This window comes from Chenopodium album, chromosome 17 (genome assembly GCF_948465745.1).
Source record: "Chenopodium album chromosome 17, dcCheAlbu1.1, whole genome shotgun sequence".
Taxonomy (NCBI): Eukaryota; Viridiplantae; Streptophyta; class Magnoliopsida; order Caryophyllales; family Amaranthaceae; genus Chenopodium; species Chenopodium album.
Genome location: NC_137850.1, coordinates 14,431,647 through 14,445,974, shown reverse-complemented (window position 1 = coordinate 14,445,974; position 14,328 = coordinate 14,431,647).

Here is a 14,328-nt window from a genome sequence, read left to right as displayed (position 1 = left end):
GTAACCATCCTTGCCTTCGATTGGCTAGGCCAACACAAAGCTAGGATTTTCCCGAGCAATGACTTGTTGATTGCTTGATTTTTCGTCTCGTCGATTCCTAAATTCGACTCGAGCTATGACGCTCGGTTTCGACGCTCCTAGCTCGATATCCGACGTCTTTGTTCATAATACTCTAATGACCCATTAGTTCCTTCGGGTTAATCTGTCGTCTCGGATTGGTTACTTAATTGGGTGTGACCTAAAGGGTTCAGTCAAGATTTAGCTGTAATATTAATAATACATTAATATTACTGATCGGAAGCGATCTCCAGCTAGGCATTCTGATCACTTGACCTCACTGAATAATTATCTTTCTAATAATTCCGAACCCTCTATCGGAATAATACACTTGTTCGAAGGACACCATTCCTATCATTACCTTTCATCTTTGTTTGTTTTATGCCACCAGGGCTATTACCTCTTCCTCCAACCTCAGATAATGAATCAGGTTGTGATCTTTTACCGCTTCCCCCACTTTCGGTTGACCTTTGTTGGCCACCATGTAACATATTGGATTGATCTTTGGCCAAAGAAGGATCCCATTTCGGATATTTTCTTAAAGTTTCAAAACAATGCAAGAAACAAAACATCTTTTTGTTAGTTGCGTAATAATCTTTGTGAGAAAATTTCTCCAAATTTTGCTCGGACTCACCACTACCCTTGGTTCTATAATGATACCCATATGCATCTACCCATGTACTATAAGGTGAATTGACAAAATCCCATCGATTTTGCATAGATTTAATGTTTCTTACCTTTATTTCATCGGGGTTTTCTATTCTAGAACGTTCGTAACGGTTATAGATTTCAACCCATAACCCACTTTTATTTGTATTGGTTCCTCTCACTATGTTACCTCCTGCATTTATGTAGGCTGATACAAGTGCTTTGTCTTCAGCTATGCTACATGATTGATTTTTCCTTTGCCTGGTGGTGTTGACATTTTGTTCGGGATCGGAACAATTTTGACATCAACATCGTCAATGTCTTCTAGATGTTGCGCCCCCACTAATTTTTCCACATGTTCATCACCACTCCTCTCTATTGGAGTTGCATTGCTACCACCAAAACCTCTCAGTGATTGATCCATGTTCTGAGTGAAATATTTAGAAATGGGAAAAATCGGCATATTACCAATTAAGAGGTTGTTCAGATGACGAGCTACTTTGAGGAAAAGTGAAAGAAGGTTGACATTGTGGAATATATTGACATTTATTGATCTTTATTGACTATTATACCATTTTAAAGCAGCTTGAAACTGAGGATTACTCAATAAATTTAGATCAAAAGGAGGATTATTTTGATTATATTGAAAGTTTGGATTATTTGGAAAATTCATATTATTCTCGTAATTTGAATTATTACAATCCATATTGAACAGTGCTTGAAATTGGAAGTAAAATGAAGAAAAAAAAATTTGTTTCGGTGATATGAGATTTTCCGCAAATATGAGATTAATGGGGGAAAATGCAAAAAATGAAAGTGTGTGAAAATATGGAAAAATTATACTCATTTTATAGAGAAAAAAATTTTATGATCGTTGGTGCTTTTTGTTTTCTCAAATAAGTTACCGTTTACAAATTATAGCCATTTTACATTTTTTTGTTACATAAAAACATGTCACCATTTAGATTGTGACAAGTGTCACTCTATACATGTAATTTTCCATTGCATTTACCATTTAGCAGTTTCCGACCTCCAACGCTGCTTTTGTTTTTTTTTTTTCTTTTTTATTTTGTTTTTTGGTTCAGCTTTTGGCTCGTGGGATGAGGCCTCTTTTCCTTTTCCATAGAAAGGATTTGGTGTAATCCTAAAATTAACAAGATCCTGTTATAATTTTTCACATCCATGAGGAAGAGTAAAAGGATGTAAAAGGAGAGCTAAAAGAAAAAGAATCCCCATTACTGCTGGTGCTCTTACAGCATAGGCAACGATATCTTCATCCTCATCCTCTAATTTACTCTATCTTTTATTCTCCTTTTGACACCTCATTTTCTTTTTCATATGCCCCACTTTCCATTAACTTCATCCTATAACTATTTCTCATCCTCTATTTCCCCCCACATCAGTCAAGGATCCTCTTTATCATCCACCTTTTCTCTCTCCTACTTTTTACAAATACCCCATTATATATTTTGTCATCAAATATTTGTAACATTAATTTTATAAATTAAGTTATATATATGCAAATTACACTTATATATATTAGAGTACAAAATAATATCAAGAACCAAAAATAATTATTTTGCTGAAATACTTAGCTCGATTATAACAAATTGAAAATAAAAAATAACATTAAGGCATTGATTATACTATTAACTATTGTCATGTATTGTTAAATATTGTCATATACTATTTACTATTGTCAATTATACTCTACTTATACTCTATTAATACAAAATTAGCAGTTAAAATATAACCGTAACAACGTTACAAATGCATGAACAAATTCAGCTAAAAAAGCATTGTCAAGTGTCTAACAATAATTGATGCATTTCGATGATTTTTTTTTAAAAAATAATAATTCTCTTATCTCTCTCCACGCGTCACTCACCCACACATTTCCACCCAGAAGTTAGCTCTTTAGCCGACGTTCCTTTATCCTCCTTCTATAAAGGATTCACCTTCATCCTCTTTAATTGAGGATCCTTATGAAAACTTTCACAACAATTCTCATCCTCTAAATTCACCAAAAACATATTGAGGATGAGGATTGTAGTCCCCATTATGGGTGCCCTTAGCTAAATTTTTGGGTGGTTAAAAGGATCCTTATTGATGCTCAAATGACTAAAATGATCCTCTTAAGAAGATAAAATTGTAGATTTCTCTTCAATTCCTAAGAGCGTAAAATCAAGGAGGGGTTAGTCCTCTCTTACATTCTCTCTCCTTACCCCATTTTGACATCTCATACTCTCTTTCATCCACCTCATTTCCCACTATCTCTTTCCTCTCTTCCATCCTCTTCATTTTATTTTTCCCACATCAAAAGTATCCTCTTGATATATTTTATACTATAAATATGGCCCCACCTACAAATTTTATCTTTGTAAAAGATTATTTTTTATTGATTCTTTTAATGATAATGTCTAAAAATAATAATGTCTAACAATAATAATAATAAGGATCCGATAACACTACTACAAAAATGGTCAAAGGAACCTATAATAAAAGACCCGTTGACTAATTCAACGGCTCTCTTTAATATAATAGATCTGATATTAGAGATAACATGTCTCTTATGTATCAAAGGGCCTACCAAAAGATGGAGGGAAAAAAAGTAAGAGCTCGTAATTGACTTAACAGGTCTCTTATATGTGTAAGGGCCCACCAATTAAAGGATTGATAACAAAATTCTATTTCTTTCTCTTCATATTCCCCATTTCAATTCCCATCACTATTCATCCTCCTTCACGCCGCTTTCCTTCTCTTTGAAGAAATATCTTCTAATAAATCAAGTCTCGACTCTTAAGAGAGGGAAAATGATAAAAGCTCTCTATCTACAACAATGGGTTCTCCATTACAATCCTAGTCTCAACTCATTCGGTCCTTCCCTTTCTCGATTTCTCATTCCTCCTTTTGATCCGGCGTTCCGCGGCTTCTCGCTGGTGGTGTGGTGATGTGAGGTGTCCACCTTTGTTGGTTATCATTGACCCTAATTAAGTGTCGTACTGTCGTGGCCCATGGTTAGTGTCGATGTAAATTCTCCTCTTATTCCAAATTAATTTCAAATCTATGAGTAAATTGAGTAATTGAAAACAATTTCTTCTAGTCAATTTGCATAATTTTTTTTAATCTTCTTGGTTTCTTTGCTTAATTTTCTTTTGTTAATTGAGTATGTTATCTGTTTATTTTTCTTGTATTAATTTGTTTGATTAATTGATTTGCTGCAAATTGAAATATTGAAATGTTTGTTGATTTATTAAAAGGAAAAATTGCTCCCATTAATCTGAACTTTGCCTCGTCCGCCTAAATTAATCCAAACTTTGGATTATTATCTATCACTCCCAACTTTAGGGGGTATTAATTTCTATTGCACCCAACTTACCTGCAACCGGTTAATCCGGTCAACATTTGTGTGTTAGATTTTTTTTGGACACGTGTCACTACATGAATGGTCAAATAAAAAAACAAAATTTTAAAAACAAAAATAAAACAAAATTTTAAAAAAAATAAAAAAAAAACCCAGCCACCCCTTAACAGCAGCCACCGTTAATGGCAGCGGGATTCGAGGAGGATAAAGGAGGGGAGGCCGGATTTGGGTTGGAAACGAAGGGGAAGGGGGCGGAAACGGCGAAAGCGAAGGGGAAGGGGAAGGGGATTCGGGTCGGAAACGAAGGGGAAGGGGACTTTAAACGGCGGGGGAGAGGGGAGCAACGGAGGAAATAGGGGTGGGGGAGGGGTTTTTGGGGGTGGGGAAAGGGAAAGGGTGAGTTTCAAGGGAAGGGGGAGGGCTGGGCGGCGGTTTCCGGGAGCGAGGGAGGGGTTTTCGGGGGTAGAGGAGGGGTTTTCGGGGGTGGGGGAAGGGAAGGGGTGGGTTTCGAGGGAAGGGGAGTGGTGGGCGGCGGTTTTCGGCAGCAAGGGAGGGGTTTTCGGGGATGGGGCTAATTTTCCGGCGGGGTGGGGGTGGGGGTGGGGGTATGGTGGCAGCCGCTGGGCATGGGTGGTTTTGTGGGGTTTTTTTTCTGTTTTTTGTTTTTTGTTTTTTTTTTTTTAAAAAAAATTTAAGCCAATCATACGCTGACACGTGTCTATCTAACCTGCTACATCAGGTTGGATGACCTGTTGGGTGCAATAGAAATTAATACCCCCTAAAGTTGGGAGTGATAGATAATAATCCAAAGTTTGGATTAATTTGGGCGGACGAGGCAAAGTTCAGATTAATGGGAGCAATTTTTCCTTATTAAAATGTAAAACTTGGGGCTTTTTTATTCTTCTTTTTTGGGGGGGGGGGGGGATTTTAGTTCCATTATTCATGAGTATTTATTTCTTTTTCTACTTGAACAGGGTATTTTATAGATCTGCTCATTTGTAAGGGAATTGCATTCAAGCAATCCAATTTGCTCACCGAAGATCTATCGACGTAAGCCTAGTTTTGTCTTTTATTTTTCTTTTTAATTTGTTTATATGGAATTCTCAATTATAACATTCATTATTTTAATTTTGTTTTTTCAGATCTGCTTGATGTCGTTACAATTAAACAAAGGAGGTAGCAAATGGAGTACTCAAGTCTAATTAATGTAACTGTAATTGTAAATTTCCATAAATTCAAACAATTTTTTGTTGGGATTTTATGTTCATTGATTTTTATTTTTTTCATCTCATCAATTTGAAGTGTAATTTGCATGTTACATACAAATTAAGTGTACAATTTAAGTATACAAATTATTAATACCAATTTATAATTTAGCTCCTCAATTATGCCAATTTGTATGGAACATAAAAACAAAATTAATTAAAATGCAAACTGCAAAAAAAAAAAAAAGGGAATTTTTTATTTTTTTTTCAAAATATAAAGAACAAAGAGACCCATTATTTGACCTGACAAGTCAGTTTCATACAGTTAAACAGACCCCTTATATCAAACCACGGGTCTCTTTCTCTTCGAAACTATCAATCTCATCGCGTAAATAACAGACCCCTTGTCATTGACAACGGGTCTCTTTGTCCGCACAAACAGACCCCTCATGAGAAAGGATCTCTTAGAGACCCGTCTAGAAGTGGTCTCTCAAGCATATTTCAACGGGTCTCTTTGCCCATTTTTGTAATAGTGTAATTAGCATACATAATAAAAATTACCATATTTTACCAATATTTTGATACAATAACACATGAAATTAGGAATAGAAACACTAATAGTTACACTAAAGTACAACAAATACAAGAAATCAAAGACAAACAATTAATTATTCTCTTTTTTCTTTACCGATTACAAGTATGCCCAAATCTTGCCCATAAATGCTCCACCAAATCTTGTTTAAGTGACATATGAGTTTGTTTATTGTGGAGATTTTCTGGTGTTGTCATTAATGTGGTTAAATTAGGATTTTGTTAGCGTGGGGTTGTAGTGAAAGTAGTTGTTCTTTGGTTTGAAGTTCCTACTAATACTCGGATTATTCAGTAGTAAACTCATTAGGTTCCAGTAATAAAGATAACTATCGCGCTTATCTTCCACGATCATATGGTGATTGATAATACAAGCCATATTTTCCACAACATTTCAACACTCCATGCCCAGGCAGGACGCCTTATTATGGCAAATCGAGCTTGCTACACTCCAAATGCATGTTCTACATTTTTTCTAATACTCTCTTGTTTGATAGTAAATAATCATTGTTTAGGGGTTTGCGGTGCAGTTATCGCATCTATAAATGTTGCCCATTTAGGGTAGATCCCATCTGTGAGATAATACCCCTGATTGTAAGTATATCCATTCACGGTGAATTGAACTTATGGAGCACGACTATTTAAAATATCGTCAAAGACGTATGAACGTTGAAGGACATTTGTATCGTTGCACGATCTAGGTGTTCCAAAAAGGGCATGCCATATCCACAAATTCCAAGAGGCAGCAGCTTCTAAGATAACCGTTGCCGTCTTTTATCGCCCTTGATACATCCCTTTCCATCCCGCCGGACAATTTTTTCACTCCCTATGCATGCAGTCCAATATTCCCAACATACCAGGAAAACCTCTTTCTTCTCTTTCTCTTAGAAGGCGATTCATATCTTAAGGGGTTCGTTTCCTCAAGTACTCTGATGAGAATTCACGAATCACTCCATCAACGTAGTGCGTATACAATGTCTAGCTGTAGTTGCCCCAAGCTTGAGGTACTCGTCAACTTAATCAGCTGCACAGCTACAGGTTAACATCCTATAGCAGTTGTGCACTTTTGTATTGAAGAAGAACCCAAATGCATACTAGGATCTGGATGTTGCTTGAAAAATCGGTCAATTTCACTTAGTTGATTCACTATCTTCATAAATAGAGGTTTCCGCATGCGAAACCTACGTCGAAACTTATCATCACCATACAATGGTTGGTCGCTGAAATAGTCAGCAACCAACTTATCATGTGCTGCTTCACAATTACGTGGTATAACTTCAATTCCCTTCATCTCTGACGTGGAACATCTTATTGTTGTTGTTGCACAGTGGTAAAAACCACATATCAATAGAAGTTGAAGAATTTGAATTAATACTCATTTTAAAATACTATAGTATATATGTAGTTGTATTTGTGATAGTGATAGTGATAGTGTTGTAAGTGAAATAGGTCAACTTATAAACAATTGAGATAATAGCTTTAAAATAATGATTTGCAATCTGGTAAAATAAGAATTTTTAACAGAAGATAAGATTTTTTTTAACAGAGGATAAGATTTTGTTGGATAAGACAAAAATAATATTAGATAAGGTAAATTTTTTTTGGATTTTTTGGCAGATAAGATAAGTTTTTTTGGTAGATAAGATGATATATTTTTATTAGAGGATAAGATTTTTAGCAGAGGGATAAGATTTTTGGTAGATAAGGTAAGATTTTGTTATAGATAAGAATATTTAACATAAAAGGTTTTTCATGTGACTAAACTTATATAAGCTTTACTTAACAGAAAATTACATTTCTTTTGGTAAAAAACATAACATTATTAATCAAACACATAAGATTACAACACCTAATATCAACTAAAAATATAAACGATTACTACCTACGATTACATCTTAAGAACTACAACAAGGCTTAAACACAACGTTATTAGTTAAAAGACAAACTATTGATACACAAAGTAAAAGATGAAATAGTTTATACACAAAAATAAGGAAAAATTACTGAAATAATACAACCTTTGGCATATTCTTTTTTAATAATACAACCTTTGGATTATTTTGTAATAATACAACCTTGAAAAACTTTTGTATACACCCAGTTTACACTAATATTAGTGTACATCGAGCAGTATAAGGGTAAGTTTTAGCTAATTTTAGGGTAACTTTTGCCTTTTTGGGGGTAACATTAAACACAATTTTATGTTTTTTAGATATATCTAATTAAATTTAGATTTGACGTCTTGACTATGCATGTCCGTAGAATCTTACGATTTTACGATTCGATTCTGATAACCCCTTTCGATTCAAAGTAGAATCCCGATTTTAATAACTTTGCTTACATTATATGGTTAATTTTGTTCTTCTACCCCTCTCTCTTTCATTTTTCCACTACAAAAAAAAGGACCAACTTATTTGGTGCAATAATAAAAGAACGGAGAAAGTAGTAACAGATGAGTATTGTGTTACGGAGTATAATTTATATTCTCATTTTCAAGGAAATTACAAAAAAATTGTTTTATTTAATACCAAGTGTTGGAGTATTTATTTTCAAAAAAGGGGGTAAATGCGATAAAAAAAAAATTAGAAAGAAAAACAACAACTTTGAGATGTGTTATGGAGAAATCTTTAATTTGTACTTGATGCATTATATATGCGGCTTATTTATTAGTAGGTTTGAACATTATTCAGTAACAAAACTTGTTGAATACGTTTTTATTTTATTTTTGTCTTGGGATAACATAAAATTTATTAGTGACCTATTGCTAATACTTGATTATTGAAATTTGAAATTGCACATAATCCAAGTTATGTATCAATTTGAACATCTTTACTCATGCCATTGAAGATTATTATCATTAACTAATTGGTAACTTCTTCTAAGTTTAAAAAATAAAAAATAAATGGGATGCAAATATTAACTAGTAGATATCCTTAACATAATTATTTGAAACATTGTTACCATTATACAAGTATATGTTTTGATCATATTAAGTTATATGGGAGAGGTGAAGACTTATTAGTAGTTACCACATTGTCCACATGTTAACACTTTGTTACCAGTTTAATTTAAGAAAATAATAATACTTATTGGTGAACTTGACCCCGAGATTAATGTCTTAACGTTAAGTTCAAAATTGTTTTAAGTACTTAATTATTGTTTTTTTTTTTATTTTTTTACCAAAATGTATCAAACTTACTACAGTGGAGTAGTGGTTGCTGGACAGGGTGGTTAGTAACACCATGTACTTATCAGGTTCTTCAGATTCAGTATGTATGATTGTAGACACCTGATTGTGTCTCCTTAAAAACCAAACCCAGTGATGAATATCTTTCACGTCATTGATTATCGAACAAGGTGAAATGTGAAAAGTCTTGTGATGCGGTCATTTTAATAAAAAATACTTCTTTCTGTTTTCGAAAATATTTCTTTTCGTACCCTATTTATGGAAAATATCCAGTCCAGTTTAGTTTGGTCCATGATAAGGCTTCAATAATGGTGTAGTTGGATGGGGCTTGAAAAGAGCTTTCCAACGATATATTATAAGCTCAATTCTAATGAATAATGAGGAAGTTATGGCCAAAATACTAAATTGGCCCCGAAATAAGTTTTATACACGGCCCAATGATCAAGTGCAGGGCCAATTAGTTATTATTTCTAAAATCATTAGGATTAACTTTAATCTACTAGAATAATCTATAAGGTTCTTTTAAATTCTAGTAGAATTAGGATTAATAATTATATTTTTTAGAAAATAAAGAATTTTATTGGGAATAAAACAAGTGTTTTAAAAGATTAAATCTAATTTTAAAGGATAAGTACAGACGTTAATTAGTCTAATTTAATTAGATTAAGGACTCCGTACGGTTTTAAATTAACGCGTTCACCATCGTGTCGTGATGGAAGTATTTTTACTCCGAATCAAAGTCGATCTTTTCTAATCGTTTCAGGAATATTTTCTCTATAAATAGGGTCTTTATTCCCCGTTTTCAAATCATTAACAATCAACAACTCTTTCTCTTCTCTCTCTTAAGCAATAGCTTGTTCTTTCTCCCTCTTTCTAAGCTTAGCTTTTTACAAACACAATAACGCATTCACAAGTTCTAGACACACCTAGCCAAGCTCAAAGTTGCCTTTGCCCTAGACATGAAAGGTTGATAATTTCTAAGGGTTTGGTCCCAAAAATCCCTATTTCAATTACTTAAATTAATTGTTTGATTTAATATTTTCTTTGAAGTTACTAACGTGTGTATTTTTTTGATAGAAATAGATACGAGGCAACAAAGTAAGTAGTTTTATTGCTCTATTTCTATAGAAAGCATACTTAAATTATATTAATTCTTAGTATCATGTTAGGATGTTATTTATTGCTTTCTAGTATCATGTTTAAGTTGCTTCCTATTTCTTCTATCATGCTAGTATCATGTTAGGGGTAAAGCTTTGATCTTTATCGTTTAGTGACATGCTATGATTTGTTATTAATCTTGTTAGTATCATGCCTAGGATCTTGCTAATATTATGCTTTGATGAGATTGATATCGTTGTGATGATGATGATTGTTAATATTGTTATGTTGCTTGATATAATTATTGTTATTGCTTGATCACGCCCTCTCTTGCAGGTTTAAAGGGAATGTGTACTTGAAATCACACTTAATAAGATAATTAATAATTTTATTTAGGTTAATGTGATTTTAATTCAAGTGATCACCAATAAGAATTTTGTTTGTGCATTAACATTCAACCAACATGGATTAAATAGGCTTAGGGTTAATATATTGATGGTATGTTAGTCAGAAAGTGCACATGAATATGAGAAAAATAAAGTAGAGGCCTATTTAGGGCGGGTTCAATCTCTTTTAGGTTGGATTTGTACCTTCATCCCCGAATATCCAGTTATGGTTCCAGACCACTATGGAGTTAGCGATTTCATGGATCGTGAAGGGGTGTAACCTTCACCCTTTGAACGGTTTACAAGTTCCTAAAACTTGATGGCGACTCTTTTTCTCTAGCTTCCTTCCCTTTGGACGCCACCATGATTAAGTTTATGATCACAGTGGGACTCAAGTGTGGGATGCTTGAAATATTCCCTACAATGATACTAATATATTGTATTTGTTACTAAATTACTATTAAACTTACTAACATCCACTATAAATCAATACCATGTTCTTATTAGATTTCTCTGTCAACAAATGCTTTACATGATTCTATAAGTTTGTCAAAACCTGATTATTATTGGATTTAAATAATAAAAAAAATTAATTATAATTAAATGATAGGATTATGTATTTAATAATCTAATGACAATCAGTTTAACAAACTTACTAGATCAAATATCAGTTTAATACGAGAATGGAGTGTATTAATTTAATAAGACGGAGTATGGAGTGCTCATACTACTCTCAAACTAAAGCTGATCACAATGAGCCCGGCCCAATTTTAGGTGGGTTTTTGGAAGAATTTTCCGACCCAAAAAGCCCGCACGACCTAACTATTTTGGGCGGGTTTGAGCACATGTTTTCCGACCCAAGGAATGGACAATTTTTTTGGGCTTGGCTCGGCCTGAACCTGGCCCAACCTGCCCAATGATCACCTCTATCGCAAACTTTAGCGTAATAAAATAAAATAAAAAATTTCACCGGGAAATTTGCCACCGTTAATGGTTTGAATATTTTCTTCTATAGCTATTTATTTTAATATTTGGATTAGTCTTTGTTTTTTACTCGGTACTTGCAAAGTAGTTGTCAAAAAAAAAAAAAAAATTATTGAAAGTTGCGCACTTGAGCCCACAAATAATAAAAGTTTGGCACCAAGACTAATATCCCGCCTAACGTTACTTTGTGGCTCCATAAAGCCAAAATTTCCCCCACCCATTTTTCCCTCTCTTTTTTTTGGTTATGGGTGATATGGCAGTTTTTTTTTACTGGTGGTGTATGTTTACCCCACATACACTAAGTGTATGTTTATCATTTCTCTCTCCACTAAGAGCACCAGCATTAATGGAAAATCTTCTCCTTTTAGCTCTTCTTTTACATCCTCTTCCTCTTCCTCTTCCTCATGAATGTGAGAAATTTTTAAAAGATCTTGTTAGTAATAGGATAACACCAATTCCTTTCTATGGAAAGGAAAACACTCCTCGTCCCACGAGCCAAAAGGTGAACCAAAAAACAAAAGAAAAAGAAAAAGAAAAAAAAACAAAAGCAGTGTTATTGGCGAAAAATGCCAAAGGCAATGAAAACTTTTACATTTAAAGAGTGACACTTGTCACAAGCTAAATGGTGAGATAATTTTTGTGACTTAAAATTTTAAAACGAATATAATTTGTTAATGGTAACTTATTTCAGAAAACCAAAAGCACCAACGGTCATAAAAAATTTTCAGTATAAAATGAGTATAATTTTTCCATATTTTCACACACTTTCATTTTTTGCATGTTTTAATAATAATAACAAACATGTTTTACAAACTTTAATATATAACCTATATAAAACATGCAAAAGTATTCATTGTAGCTGGTGAATAGTTCTTTTGCGTGTTATTACCTAGACGCCCCTGGATTAAATAGAATGTCGAGTTTGCCCTTGTTGTGAATTGTTTTCTGTGTTGCCATGTGTGATGGAAAATCCAGTTGGTGTGCATGTGTTTGTTTGCCTGACAGCTAAGGCGTTGCTTGCTTTGTGTGTTGAATTTCTGATTTAGTCTTGCTTATTTGCTCTGGTTTGGGTATTTTTGGTGGTTCGTTTGCCGATCCTTTCTGCTCCATGGCCAGGTCTGGAATGGAGTTTTCTTGCTGTGGTTGGAAGTTCCAGAATGGCTGGTATGTTTCTGTTGCTTTCTTTTCTATTTAGCCTTTTAGTATTTTGGTTTGTTTTTTGCATTGGATTGCCTTACTTGGGCGCCACTGCAGTGTCTGTGTCAAAGTGGAAAAAAATAATGCCTTTCATGTCGGTGCGCTTGTTGACCATAGTCTATATATATATATATAGCTTGAGGGTGTTCTTTTCTTTGGACATGGCAAGCAATCCATGCGCAGTATCAGCTTATTTTTGGCGGTGGGTGATCTGAGTTTCCTGTGCGGAATTGTTGGTGTGAAAGGTCGTACTTTGTTATGGATGATTTTATATTAATTATAGGACAGGATTTGTTTGTTCAGATGGTTTTTGTTTTGGATTTTCTAGCAAATTGAGCCTTAATTCACTAATAGATTATTATATGTGTTCTGATACAATGATCGATATTGAATATACAATTCTAGCAAATCAATTCTCTACACTTATTTGTTTATGCTGATTGAATATTCGTGATAGTGGTGTCGGGTTTGCTTTTGTTCTGCACTGTCAAAGAAATGGTGATAATATTAATGCATTCGATTGCTGTGGTGATAGGACGATTGACACATAAATTTGATTTATTTGCATGTTCTTATTTCGGTTTTTACCTTTTGGCCTCACAGGTTTGCTGCTATCGTTGGTTGTAGTGTTGTTGGACATTTGTTGAGGTATTTTTTCAGCTTTTTAAAAAATGTGTTTGATGGTGGATAGTTAAGACTGTTTTTAGAAATGGTACCTGTTAGCTATTGTATGTAGAGCCAGAGTAGTATTTGTTTGGTCGTTTAAATATGGCATAGCTCTTCAGTGTTAGCTAATGATTAAATGTGAATTAGTGTTCGCCAATACTGAAATTGAGTACACATGGGAGGGGATTTCACATGGAGTCGAACAAAGTTGTACATTTTGTTGGACTAATGGAGTTGCTTTCTATGTATGCGTCTTCAGATTTAGAGTTCCTATTTGTTATAGTGCACCAATGGTATGATTGTTCTGTGGTGGAGTGTTTGTGATTTTAGGAATATTTATTTACCTGTATGTGCGTTTAGCATAAGATATATGTCCTCTTTTTCTAGATTCTTTATATGATTTGCCTTTGTATCTACTATAGCTTTCCTTTTCTGATTAGATGCTTATTAGTGGAGTTTAGTTTTATTTTTTCTGGTCTGGTGTGCTTAGGGTTTAGTAGTCTTGTTTAGGAGAGAAAGCCCTTTTCTCTTGTTAGATGCTTTGCAGCTGAATATCGTTTTTGCCATTACAGGTTATGGCTAGACGGCCTAACAGAGTTTTTGTTCCTTTCCAGCCTCTTTTGGAAAAGGTTGTTGCTTGGCTGCAGTTCCCTTCGCCTGTTTATGGATTTATAGATGCTGCTAAGAATAATGTCTTTGTGCGAGTTAGTAAGCCAAATTCCCGTGCAAGGTTCATATTCTATGGTGGAGATGCCAGTTCAGTTGAAGAATCTCGTGAAAGAGCGGCACACAAGGCTGTGAAGAGATTGATGTATCGGTTTAGTGGGCGCGTGTCTGACTTCACTTATGAGCGCATTAAGATGTATCGATTGTGTGTGAAGTTGTATAAGAATAGATGCACTGAGTTAGTGCAGGACATAGAAGATTTAAGTCGTATACGTGCAGAAT